The sequence below is a fragment of the Schistocerca cancellata genome, chromosome 8 (genome assembly GCF_023864275.1).
Source record: "Schistocerca cancellata isolate TAMUIC-IGC-003103 chromosome 8, iqSchCanc2.1, whole genome shotgun sequence".
In the NCBI taxonomy this organism is placed as follows: Eukaryota; Metazoa; Arthropoda; class Insecta; order Orthoptera; family Acrididae; genus Schistocerca; species Schistocerca cancellata.
In genome coordinates, this window is record NC_064633.1 from 294925342 (window position 1) to 294937445 (window position 12104).

Genomic DNA, 12104 nt, shown 5'->3' on the forward strand with positions numbered 1-12104 from the left:
AGATCCACACGTTGTTTTTGGAGAGGGAATTAACTTAATGACATAAGATTGTGTTAATGTTTAATTTCAATGCAGCAAAATGAACTGCATGATAATGACAGTGACAACCGGACTTTATGGAGAAAACTGGATTTCAGGATCGACTTCTGGAAATGAAAATGCATAAACGATGGCGCGTTGATGGCGTGCGATATTTGAGTCACCAAACCAACTACTTCCAACGAAATTAACAGGCTAAAATATTAATACGTGTTTGATACAATATTAGTAAAAAGGATTACGTACATTGCTAAGGAATGAAAACATAGTTGAGGTGATATGGGCGATAATTCAGGAAAAAGAACAAAATGTGACAGATACGTGACCTTACAGCTTGACGGTCGGAACAAGAGAGAACTTCGCATATCGTAACAAAAAAGATAGGACACGGTATATCTTTGATATCGCTAAAAATATTGATTCTCTGCAGTTGAAAGGGCTAAGTTTATGAATTGAAATTTAGTATATTTAATTGGAAAGCCAATACCATACAACTGCTGAAGCACCTATATGAATTCTTATTGCAATGTGGATGTTCTCGAACACAGGTAATACAAAAACAGAAAAAGATGGCATACTCTCCTTACTTTCGTTTCATAGTGCTATAAAGGATGATTTTTTTAAAAATATTTGTGGAGAGAGTAGGATAACTCGTCAAGCCAAGCAAAAATTTTTACAGTCGGGAAGTGTATAATAAAGATTATTTGCGTGTGATATCAGTGACGTCCGGCAGAGGCCTGTTCGAGAATCTGGGGATACTAACTAGTTTTTCCCAATATATTTATTCCAGAATGAAATTTGCTGTAATTAATATGTCTCTTATTACAAAAACAGCTCAGATCATGGGATCAATACTAGAAATAAGAAAGATACTCATGGAGTTATTGTACAGCGTGTGAAAATTTTTATGTGACTTCACTAGTCATAGTGGACATTAAAGGTCCACTTATAACTAGAATCATTAAAGATTCCAACTTTAAAAATAAATAAAACCGAAAGGAAGTAACATTATTACGCGATGTAACTGCCCTCCGGAATGATTCGTCACTGACAGCGATATTTAACTCAATGATATTTTTCTTGGCATCTGCAGTGATCCATTATTCATTGTAACCAAGTAAGCTATCATTAAAACGTGCCATTATAACACGGCGATGAAACTGCTGATACCCTGGACCCCCTGATCGAAACATACCTTCTGTAATCTGAAACAGTTACTAAGGTAAAGGAATTCTTTGCTAAGCATTACAAATCGTATGGCATGACTAATAATTACCATTGAACTAATAAGAGAATTGAAAGGACTAATTGATTTCCACAATTATTCTTACGCCGAGCATTGGCGCATAGTCTCATGGTTACTTAATGAAAAATCATAGTTCATTTATTAAACTGATGAAAGTAAAGAAGTGGTTATCAAGAACCATAAATCTTCCAATGATTTAGCAGTTATTGTTCATTCTAAGGGTATAAAGATTTCTCATAGAACAATTGGATTAAACTTACGTGATCCACGTTGTTCTTTCAGCACAATCATACAAAGACCCGAGCCATAACGTAGATCTGAAAGAAATGTAACATGCCAAACATTTTGGTGAACAAGATACGCTCTTGCTTTATCCATTCACGAATAAGATACAACACGATAACACGAAGGAATCTGCCCATCATTGCTTGTAACCGTATGTGCTATTTTGCTACTCGTTCAGTAACATATCCCAACCAACCAGTCTTCTCCAGTGGAGCTCGCCAAATGGTAAACTACAGAAGCACGTTACCTCGTGTTGCAGATATGACATATACAAAACACTATTATACAAAACACATTTTACGCTCTTAGTACCACTTAATGTATACAAACCATAAATTGATTCTAGTTATCGCTGTCCATCTTTCTCAGTGAAAGTTAAGACAGCCTCTTTCAAAAGCACACCATACCAAACACGAGGAAAACCCCAGAGCAGCGCGAACGGGATAGACACGTATCAGAACCCTTTGTTTTCCTCCAAAAGCCGCAAGCCATGTACGGCGACCACGTCTTCGCTGCTCATTGGCAGAAACCACTCTCGTGTCAAAGACCTTAGTGCAAGAAAAAGCTGTAGCCGATGTAGCAGTGAATATGCAGTAGTCGAACAATGGCCACATACATAACAGCAACAAATAAACTGCTCGTGGGAAGCAGACACTTACTAAACAGAATATACACAAGGTGGAAAAATTGTAGCAGACACATTTCAAGTGAAAGTCACTTACTTTAGAACAGAAAGGTGTCCGTTGTTTAAGAACACATTTTCAGTAACTTGCCAGGACCCATAAGAAACATAATTTCTAATAGATTTCAGTTTAAGAGGAACCTAAGGGATTTGTTGGTGGCCAAGTGTTGCAACTGATTTTCTGTTTGATGATGCATGGCAGCAATACACTCAGAGTTATCGTATTCAGCCTTATGTATTTATAATTACATGTTTTGTGACATTTTTGTAATAAATTCTTAGACATTCTATTCAACATTAGTGAGGACCATTTCGTGTAAAATCTCCGAAAGGTACGTTAGCATATACCTTTTATTGTAAATATGTATTGTGTATTCTTTTTCATAATACATTCTACATCGCTGAATATCTTCACTCTATGGAACTATGGAACAAAGGTTACATCTAATCTAAAAATAATCTAATGTAATTTTCAATAAATTTTGTGTTTTCAACATATTTTAACATGCTCTGATAGATTTTTTTAAAAATTCTCAGCATCTCTATAATAGTTATCACGTTTCATTTGATTTTTATGTTTGTTTTGCACTCTATGTATCTATAACATCTTTGGTGCCTGTGTGAGAGCTTTCCTCAGATAATTGCTTCTTCTGCACCTTTTACTTTAACCTTCACTCTGTAAGATGCTGAACTAGTCACTTAGCTAAATGAGGTTAACTGTATCATTCTTAAATAACTGTTTCTTTCTACCTTTAAATCTGTTGTTACTGTGTGTTTGGTGAGAACATGACTGCTTTCAACTCTAAAGTGGTATGTGACTCACAAATTTAATACGATTTCTTATTGTATGATACAATATAAACAATTTCCTTTGCAGACTGTTTGGATATGCTAAATATACTTCCTACATCTTTTTCTCTAGAAGAATGGTTTGAGACCGAACTGATGGTTCTTTTCATGGACTTCTCCTAATACATCTGCTTTCACTGCACATAAAAAATGTAGATCTTAAAACTGAAGTACAATAATTTATTTTTCGTCTTCGCAATAAAGTCCCACATTATCATTTTTTAGTGGGGTTACCTCCAGTTTATCAGCCGCTGGGCTCTTTGTTCTAGTCTTTTACTTCGTTATGAGAATGTAAGCACATTTTTGGCTTGATGTGAACGCACCATATACAATTTTTCTAAAAAAAAGTTTCTTTACCTCCTGTGAATACTCCAATATATAGGATGATTATAACACCACTGGTCAGAATGACGTCAAATTGTACCGGAATTTTATCGGAGAATGGGGTAAACGTATGGCAGAAGATAAATAAATAGCTACAAAATGTAGCAATAGATGGAGCTGTAAGCATCATAATATCGGTCAACTACAAATGACAAATGAATCATACAACAATGCGTAAGGTGTACATTTGACGTTAAAAAACGGTACTACTCAGTTTGCATGGGTGTACAGGTATGATACTGTCAGTTACATAACCCCATCCATCACGGCAAGGTCATATCACATAGGAAGGGGAAAATCGATTTTTAATTGTCCTGAGGCCAAAAACCGCATAAAAAGCACCAACCAAAATCAAATCTGATTATTAGTTTCCATGTGACTGTCGTAAAACATGTTCAATATGCTGTCCACCATTTTCTGCAACAAGTGGAAATCGAGTAACAGCTTTCTCGACAGCTGATCGAAGTGTTTACGGGGTCACCTTCAGAATGTGTTGCGCAATGCGTGCCTTGAACGCAGCTAAATTTGCAATAGGAACACTGAACACAACATCTTCCAGAAGACCCCACACCAAGAAGACACACGGATTAAGATCAGGTGATAGGGACGGCCAGGCTGTAGGGAAATGGTGGCTGATAATTCTAGCATTTCCGAAATGGTGCTTCAGCAGCTGCTTAACTGGATTTGCAATGTGCGGAGTTGCGCCATCTTGCATAAAAGTGATCCCATCCGCACATCCACGATTTTAGAGAGCTAGAATGACGTTTTTGCGCAAAAGATACTCATAGTGCTTACCAGTGGCGGTACAGCTAGCAGAACCGGAAGCACCTGTCTCTTCGAAAAACAATGGCCCTATGATAAATGGTTCCATAAACCCGCACCACACAGCGACATTTTCAGGATGAAGTGGTACTGGTTTATTTGCGTGTGGATTTTCCGTTGCCCATATTTGGCAATTCTATGTATTGACATATGATGTCAGATGGAAGTGAGCTTCGTCTGTCCACAAAATCTTCCACGGCCAATCAATGTCCATTTCCGTGCGAGCGAGAAATTGTAAAGCAAAGGTCTCTCTTGCTGACAGGTCAACAGGAAGCAACTTGTGCACATGAGTAGTTTTGAATGGATAGCAAAGAAGGATGTTTCGTAGGATTTTACACACCGTGCTCACGGGTATGTCCAATGTTCGGGCAATTCTCCGTGCACTACACGTTTGCACACCACCACGCGTCTCCTCCTGCTGTGGCCACTGCTGCCACTGACGAATCAATTCGTTTCCTCCCTCTACCAGGTTGCATACAAAAAGGATCCGTCTTTTCGAATTTCCGAATAATTTTCTCCAGAACTACGGCAGTCATCGGATCAACGCCTTTTTTCAAACCCTTTAGTGTCCGCAACTTCTGCAGAGCGACTTGTGCATACTCATAATTTTTGTAATGCAGCTTTACAAGCAGAGCACGATCCTGCATTCGGACAGTGATGGCGAACGTCGCAGACGCTAAAGGAGGAAAAGCCGTGTACCTGGCATGTTTATACCAACTTCAGTAGATTGTCCGCATGACAGGTGTTTTCATTTACGTATTGTGATACATATAGCGCCATCTATTGATCAATTTTCACACTGTTTTTTTTTCTTCTGCCATTCGTTTTCCCCCTTCTCCGATAATATTCGGTTGCAATGTGACGTCATTCTGACCAGTGGTGTTATTTCTACAGCATTGTGGCAGTTTAACTTTAATTATAATCACCCTGTATATATAGTTGTAAGTTTTGGACAAAATATGCAAGATGCCAAAACTGCATTTACTTGGAGAAGGAACTTACTCACCAGTAAGAACATCAGTATGGAAATAAGAAACTGATCATCAAAGCATTTGTTTGAATAGTGGCCGTGTATGGGCGTGAAACTTGGACAACAGCAAAACAAGAGAGGCTAGAAGCCTCGAAGATTTGATGCTACTGAGGCGTGATTTTCAAATGAAAAGATGCTGAGTTAAGTACAGGAAACCAGATCTGTAAGGATGATTCACACTACATAACGTAGTAATTTTAGCGATTAACTTGAAAGCGATGGATTAGTTCAGAACTGCGTTGCACCAATTTATTTGGTAAATAAAAGTTACGTAATCACGAAGTGACTTTTCTTGATGTAAAACTACTAGAAGACATTTTAAGATACAATAGTATCACTGGAAAAATAGCAGACGATGCTACTGAGGGAAAGAAATGCCGGACAAAGGATCTCATACTTGCGGCAGATTATGTATGTTATGGGATACAGTGCATCCATGGAAATGAAGAAGAAGACAGAGAGAAGAGAAAAATGGCGTACTGTTGCAAACCAACCTCAGATTTAAACACCAAAGAGAGGGAGAGAGAATTCTTGTTTAGAAGAAAACCTACACCTGATTTTCCTCCCCACTGCTTTCCTCTGTAGGAAAACTATCTGCCAATTTTAATTATTTCTTGCTTCCCTTTCTTAATCACGCTTGTGATAACATTACTACTTCGCATTTCATTTTATTTAACTTCTCTTTCATATCCACTAACCCTAAACCCCTATAGCTTACGTTTTTACTATAATATAAAATAAACATGTGATGGAGAAAGAGACAGAATTGTAACTAAAATTGATCGTTATTTAATTGGTGACCAGTTTGAGGCTATGCCCATCCTGAAGTCAACCAGAGTTTGCCAAATAAAAAGTCCGTCAAAATAGCAGTAAACGAAGTGCGTACATATGTATATGGTCCCACTCAACTTTCGTTAACGACAGACATTTTATTTGACATACACTGGTTGGCTTTGGAATGTAATTGGCCCAAAATGGGTCACTGACAGAATAAACATCCATTTTAATTGCAACTATAGCTGTCTCTTTTTGCATCACAATCTAAAAATTAGTTACTGTCCCACTATACCCAGCATGCTGGAGTTATGAGAATAAATCATAGCAAAACATGAAAAAATTATTAGAAAGCGAATGTATATTGGCAAAGTTAACGGAACTGAAGTAAAACAAACGTTGTATGAACAAGCGGAACGCTGTGAATAAGTAAACCTAATCAACTCTTGGATTTCTGTGCCAGTATGGGCTTAGTAATCACAAACTCCTTTTTTAAACATAAGAACATTCACCGGTGTACTTGGGAAGGCAGGGGAACCAGATCTGTCATTGACTATATAATAACAGATCAGGAATTCAGGAAGGCTGTGAGGGACACACGTGTATTCAGGGGATTCTTTGATGACACTGATCATTATTTAATCTGCAGTGAAATTGAGATTGTGAGGCCGAAAGTGCAGGAGGTGAGGTCCATACGTAGGATGATAAGAGTGGAGAAACTTCAGGATAAGGAAATCAGGCACAAGTACATAACAGCGATCTCAGAAAGGTACCAGTTAGTTGAATGTAGTCAATTACAGTCATTGGAAAAGGAATGGACAAGGTACAGGGACACAGCACTAGAAGTGGCTAAAGAATGTCTTGGAACAGTAGTGTGTAAAAGTAGGATGAAGCAAACAGCTTGGTGGAATGATACAGTCAAGGCAGCCTGTAAAAGGAAAAAGAAGGCGTATCAAAAATGGCTACATACCAGAACCCAGGTAGACAGAGAAAGTTATGTTGAAGAAAGAAACAAAGCCAAACAGATAATTGCAGCATCCAAGAAGAAATCGTGGGAAGACTTTGGAAACAGGTTGGAGACTATGGGTCAAGCTGCTGGAAAACCATTCTGGAGTGTAATTAGCAGTCTTCGAAAGGGAGGTAAGAAGGAAATGACAAGTATTTTGGACAGGTCAGGAAAACTGCTGGTGAATCCTGTGGATGCCTTGGGCAGATGGAGGGAATATTTTGAAGAGTTGCTCAATGTAGGTGAAAATGCGATCAGTAATGTTTCAGATTTCGAGGTAGAATGGGATAGGAATGATGATGGAAATAGGATCACATTTGAGGAAGTGGAAAAAATGATCAACAGATTGCAGTGCAATAAAGCGGCTGGAGTGGATGAAATTAAGTCGGAACTCATCAAATACAGTGGAATGTCAGGTCTTAAATGGCTACACAGGATAATTGAAATGGCCTGGGAGTCGGGACAGGTTCCATCAGACTGGACAAAAGCAGTTATCACACCAATCTTTAAACATGGAAACAGAAAAGATTGTAACAACTACAGAGGTATCTCTTTAATCAGCGTTGTGGGTAAAATCTTCTCAGGTATTGTTGAAAGGGAAGTGCGAGTATTAGTTGAGGACCAGTTGGATGAAAATCAGTGTGGGTTTAGGCCTCTTAGAGGTTGTCAGGACCAGATCTTTAGCTTACGGCAAATAATGGAGAAGTGTTATGAGTGGAACAGGGAATTGTATCTATGCTTTATAGATCTAGAAAAGGCATATGACCGAGTTCCTAGGAGGAAGTTATTGTCTGTTCTACAAGATTATGGAATAGGAGGCAAACTTTTGCAAGCAATTAAAGGTCTTTACGTGGATAGTCAGGCAGCAGTTAGAATTGACGGTAAATTGAGTTCATGGTTCAGAGTAGTTTCAGGGGTAAGACAAGGCTGCAACCTGTCTCCACTGTTCTTCATATTATTTATGGATCATATGTTGAAAACAATAGACTGGCTGGGTGAGATTAAGATATGTGAACACAAAATAAGCAGTCTTGCATATGCGGATGACTTAGTTGTGATGGCAGATTCGATTGAAAGTTTGCAAAGTAATATTTCAGAGCTAGATCAGAAATGTAAGGACTATGGTATGAAGATTAGCATCTCCAAAACGAAAGGAATGTCAGTGGGAAAGAAATATAAACGGATTGAGTGCCAAATAGGAGGAACAAAGTTAGAACAGGTGGACGGTTTCAAGTACTTAGGATGCATATTCTCACATGATGGCAACATAGTGAAAGAACTGGAAGCGAGGTGTAGCGAAGCTAATGCAGTGAGCGCTCAGCTACGATCTACTCTCTTCTGCAAGAAGGAAGTCAGTACCAGGACTAAGTTATCTGTGCACCGTTCAATCTTTCGACAAACTTTGTTGTATGGGAGCGAAATCTGGGTGGATTCAGGCTACCTTATCAACAAGGTTGAGGTTACGAATATGAAAGTAGCGAGGATGATTGCAGGTACTAGTAGATGGGAACAATGGCAGGAGGGTGTCCACAATGAGGAAATCAAAGAAAAACTGGGAATGAACTCTATAGATGTAGCAATCAGGGCGAACAGGCTTAGATGGTGGGGTCACGTTACACGCATGGGAGAAGCAAGGTTACCCAAGAGACTCATGGATTCAGCAGTAGAGGGTAGGAGGAGTCGGGGCAGACCGAGGAGAAGGTACCTGGATTCGGTTAAGAATGATTTTGAAGTAATAGGTTTAACATCAGAAGAGGCACCAAAGTTAGCACTGAATAGGGGATCATGGAGGAACTGTATAAGGGGGGCTATGCTCCAGACTGAACGCTGAAAGGCATAATCAGTCTTAAATGATGATGATGATGATGATGAATCATATGTTTGTGCACAGTCAATGAAAGTTTACCAGTCTTCCTTTGTAAATTCACACTACATAATTTAGTAATTTTGGTGATCCACTTGAAAACGATGGCTTGGTGCATAACTGTGTTGTACCAGTTTATTTGGTAAATAAAAGCTGTGTAATCAGGAAGTGTTTCTCAGTGATACTCACGAGTAATGTTACGGAAGTATTCTGGTTATGTTTGTAGCCGGAGAAAGATAAAGTCAGGTAGTGAGGAGAGTGCGGAGTCGGCTCGAAGTAATGCCTGCCCTAAAAAGTTCGACGTAAGCCAGGGCTACAGTTACAGAGGCGGTGAGCGCTTTCGAGACGAAGAACTTTGACCGGCGGAGCTGCCAATTGCAGGAGCTCTTAAACTCAGTCGCGAATCTGCTATAAACTACGTTTCCTCCTCACTGATCCCGACAGTTTCGGTTCATTACACTTCACTCCCTAATTCCCGTTCCATTCAATTCGCTTTCACAGTGGTACCGAACTCATAAAACAGTCCCGCTTTTGGAATCGCCTAATAAAACCAAAGGTAGTGGAAAATCGCTTCTAGTGCGGTGAGCGATAGCTACATATCTTCGGTCAAAGCCTTCTCTCGCACATCCGCCTTCGACGCTTTCACAAGTATCTTTTTAAATGCCATAGTCCTTAAATGAGTAGGAAAGTGGGAGTTCTTCACTTGCAATATATGATATTTGATGGCACGATTGTAGAAAGTTAGTGATGACGCCTTATAATTGATGGAAATGACAAACTGACAAAAATTGTAGAATACTTTTTATGTATCCAGTTACAAAACAAAACCTATTACCTAAGAGCTATTACCCTGGAATGTTACAGGAACAAGAAGTCTGTAGGTAAATAACAGCAGAGTTCAGCAAGACGAAACGGCGAACTTGTTTTGCTAGTTTTGTGGAATTTGAGTTACAGCTCAATGTGCAGTGACTATACCATAGATGGGATATCAAAATGTAACATTAACTGATTTCTCCATAGGTTTTAGGCAGAATATGTGAACGTCACCTTAGAAAAATTATTGAATTACTGTGCTGGTAAACCCCTTACGTTATTTGATTTTCAAACAGCTGAGCAGAACTGAACGTACTCAGACATTTCGCTCTTTACTTATTCTGATCAACACTAAACTGACACATAATATTTTTAGCGCAACGCAATCTGACTTTCAAAAATCACTACAAAAGAATGGCCCCGACTAACAATAACCTATACCTTTCAAGAATCACTTATCTCACAAAAATCTTCGTTACTCGAACTACTGCAATACAGCGAGCGCCACTAGTGCCAGCTAAATAAAAGATTCTAACTACTGAAGGGACTAACTACTGATAGGCATAGTTAGCAAATGAAAGATTTTGATAAAGAACAAACTATGTATTTACCTTACACTACAATAGCAAATTCCAACAATGCAAACCAGCCACAGACTTCACACGGCACAGCCAGTGATTTTCATACAGAGCGCTACGTGGCATTACCAACATAAAAACCTAACACAGCCTACTGACACATGTAGAAATACTACAATTTCTGTCAGCTTGTCATTTCCACCGATTACAAAATGTAATCATGAATTTTCTGGTATCGTAACATACAAATGTTATCAGGCGTAAGTGAAGATATCCCATTTTACTAGTCATGTACAAGATGATAGCACATAAAAGGATACTTATGAAAGTGTCGAATGTGGATTTTGAACACGAAAAACTTTTCTTTATTAAAACCGGCTTTTACCTTCTTAGATCACAGTTAGGTGAAAACTGAATGGCGCAACCATAGACGAAAAATACTTGCGACCTACAGATATTTTAATGACACAGAAGCAGAACTTTTACTTTCATCTTAAATTCATAGTAATTGCTGCTTAACCTGTCAAAATGCGGACAACCCCATTTACCTCTGCGATTCATCACCGGGACCTTCTGCATCTGGGTTCTGAAACTAGGTACTTTTCTATTTCAGAAAAATTGCGCTGTTTCGGTATCAACACTCAGAAGTTTGTATATCTCATGGATCTGTGCTCAAGTGTCCGGTGACCTACTGGGACTGCACACCATTTCGCTAGATACAATAGTTCCAGTTATTGAACATACCCGTTTGTCACATGTTACTTTCTGAAATATTGAAGAGACTGTTCATTTAAGAGAAGTGGTAATTGTATCTCGACTGGCTCAACATATGTCTGGTAAGTAATCTTCGTTTCCATTTTCTGTAACGTTTTCAATGACACCCTACCGTGTGACGTAATTCTCATATTTTTATTGCCATTTTTCACCCAGTTTACAATTAATGTTCTTGCAAACCGAGAATATAACATTTCATGAGCGTCTCATACCTTCGATTCCCTAGATGAATAACTTAAACTCACAGCTACTGCTTAAAGTGGTGACCGCCGGACATATTTTGGGATTCTGTATCATTTAACCTCAATTATTATCATTTAGCTTCAGTTCCTGCACATGTCAAATCAGCGCGTCACTGGTAGATTTTCTTTTCTCCCATCAGCAAATAAAACATTAAATAATAATTCGCGCTTATTGACAGTCTTTACAAGATTTAACTGAGACCTATATTGACACCAAAAATGACCTCTACTCACTGGTTGAATAAAAGTTCAAAGGTATAAAAATATTGCACTTACTATAACTTGCCATAGAGTGTATGAATAGCCGTCACCTAACTACGCCTTTAGTAGCTGCTGCAGCTGTGAGTCAGTCATATATGGTCGACCACAACGAGACGTTTTGAAGAAACATTTTACCTGTCATTTGCTGTATAAACTATTTATGAGTGTAATGTGAGTGGAAGGTTAACCAATGATAACAGAAGACCTCACATCACATAATCTATTTTGCACAGTCAATCAGACAGATTTTACAACGTACGAAATACAATTTTTTTCCTTAACTCTTGTGAACTCATATGCGTTAATACACGAAGTGTTCGATTTATGGAATACTGACTTGGAGAACAGCTATTCCTATATTGTCATTGTTACAAGGTAAGCCCAAAAAGCAAAAATTGTTTTATCGAGTGAAATATAAACGGCTGATAATGGGGTAGGTTTCAGCATTTTAATAT